Source organism: Streptopelia decaocto (genome assembly GCF_964273445.1).
Source record: "Streptopelia decaocto genome assembly, chromosome: 26".
NCBI classification, from domain to species: Eukaryota; Metazoa; Chordata; class Aves; order Columbiformes; family Columbidae; genus Streptopelia; species Streptopelia decaocto.
In genome coordinates, this window is record NC_138681.1 from 2,032,031 (window position 1) to 2,034,389 (window position 2,359).

Sequence of the window (2,359 nt, forward strand, 5' to 3'; positions counted from 1 at the left end):
GGTGGGGACGGGGACCACAGCGAAAATCCAGGGGCCAACTTTCAAAAAGCAACGGCCACAGAGCCGGGAAGCCGCTCTAGCACCGGGGCAGCCTGGCACCGCTACGGTGCAGGTTTGGGGGGTATTTGGGGTGCTCAGCTCCCCTGGTCTCAGTGCGCTCCCTTCCCCAACTCTGCTTGCTGGGGTCCCTCTCTGTGCCCAGGGACACCCCTCGGTGCTGTGAGCAGGGGGTGACTGTGCCACCCACAGCTCTGTCTCCCTGGTGGCCCCATGTCTGCTCTGTTTTACCCCACGCCTTGGTTGGTTCTTCTCCTTCGCATTTACAGCTGAATTCCCCTTTTCCTCCCTCGCCTGTCCCAGGCTGCGCTTCCTCCCCCACGTCCCCCCACGCACTCATCCCCTTCCCCAGGGGGGACACACACACCGCATCCCGGGAACCCCACGCATGTCACGTCCCCAAGGGAAGCAGGAGCCATGCAGGACTCTGGGGACAGGGGACACGGACAGGGACGGTGACGATGGCCCTGGCACCACGGTGGGCCGCACCGGGGCTCGTGTCCCCCGGGACGGCCGAGCCGAGCAGCCGGGCTGCCGAAGGCGGGGTCTGGCCAGCGGCTCCGGCTCCGGCGCCGTGCTGCCAAGCCGCGGGGCACTGTGGGACACAAACAGCCTCTTTCCACTCTGCAGCTTTGTTTTGGTTTAAAAAGTAACCCCGGGGAGGGGAGGGAGGGAAGGAAGGAATGAGCTTTGTGCCCTTCGCCTCCGGGTGAGCCCCGAGTTGGTGATGTTCACCGGGGTCCCTGCGACACGGACGGCCGGAGCGCGGGAAAGCGCAGCCCCACGGGGAGGGAGCAGCTTGGGCAATAGCTAAAAATCACAGCTAAGGGTCACGGGCACAGCCCGTCCCCATTCATCAGCCCCTGGCACGTCCTCGTTCCCCGTGCTCCCCACGGAGCTCCTGCCGCGCACGGGACTCTGGCGCTGGGTCCCACACTTCACCGAGTTTGGAGGCACCATGGGGGCCTGGGGGGACGCTGCGCTGGGGACCCCGCAGGGCTCTTGAATTGGCCCTTGGCAGCATCAGCAGCCTGGAGTAAAGAGCCCTGGGGAAGGTCAGACTCCGTCTCCTTTGCACTAGTTCCACCATGCAGAGCCTCCCCGGGTCGGGATGGGGATGCCCCCACACTGCACCCCTGAAAAGCCCCTTTCTCCTGGGTGCAGACAGCCCCACATTGCCCCATCTTTCCCACCAGCCCCAAGCAAGGGTGCAGGGGTGATGCCCTCAGCATTGGACCAGGGCAGGAGCAGAGACAGAGGAGCCCATCAGAAGGTGATGGAGTGGAGCATCTCCCGTGTGAGGAAAGGCTGAGGGAGCTGGGGCTCTGGAGCTGGACAAGAGGAGCCTGAGGGGGGACTCATTGCTGGGGATCAAGATGGAAAGGGGCAGTGTCAGGAGGATGGAGCCAGGCTCTGCTGGTGACAACCAGGGACAGGACAAGGGGTAATGGGTGCAAACTGCAACACAGGAGGTTCCGCTGGAAGATGAGAAGCAACTTGTTGGGGTGAGGGTGGCAGAGCCTGGCCCAGGCTGCCCAGGGAGGGTGTGGAGTCTCCTTCTCTGCAGACATTCCAACCCCCTGGACACCTTCCTGTGGAACCTCAGCTGGGTGTTCCTGCTCCGGGGGGGTTGCACTGGATGAGCTTTCCAGGTCCCTCCAACCCCTCACACTCTGGGGTTCTGCGATCACCAGCGCAGCCTTGAGCCATTCACCCAGTCTGGCTGTCCCATGGCCAGCAAGCAGGCGCTTGTCACTTGTGCCAGGCAGGAGGGGTTTAATTTGAAGCAGATGAGCCAGGCTGGGAGCACCGACACGCTCTGCGCCTCCCTCCCATCCAGCCCCTCTGCCGCACGGCGCGACGCTCCAGCTCACCAACGTGAATTCCTGTGGTTTCCACGAACGCTCGGGCGCTGGAGCAGCAGAGCGAGGGGAACCGGAGAGGGGCGAGGGACGGACGGGGAGGCTGTGCGGCCCCGGAGTGGCTCTCAGCATGGGCTGTGTCCCCCCAGCGTGACTCAGAAGGCAAAGAACAGTCACATCGCTGGAACTCCAAACCCTTTGCAGCCTCCAAATGTCTTTGGCCTGCGAAAAAGCCTGGAAACATTGAGTGCCTGCAAATGCCACAGTGCAAACATACATATGCACACGTGGGCGGCAACCAAGCGCAACCGCTGGGGGGGCAAGAGGAGATGGGGGCCCCTCAGACCACGCAGCCGCTCCAGCATGGAGGGTACGGACCATTGGGACGGGGAGTCCTGCCGACTGCTTTCCAGGCGGCTTTTCAGCCCAAACTTTCCTGT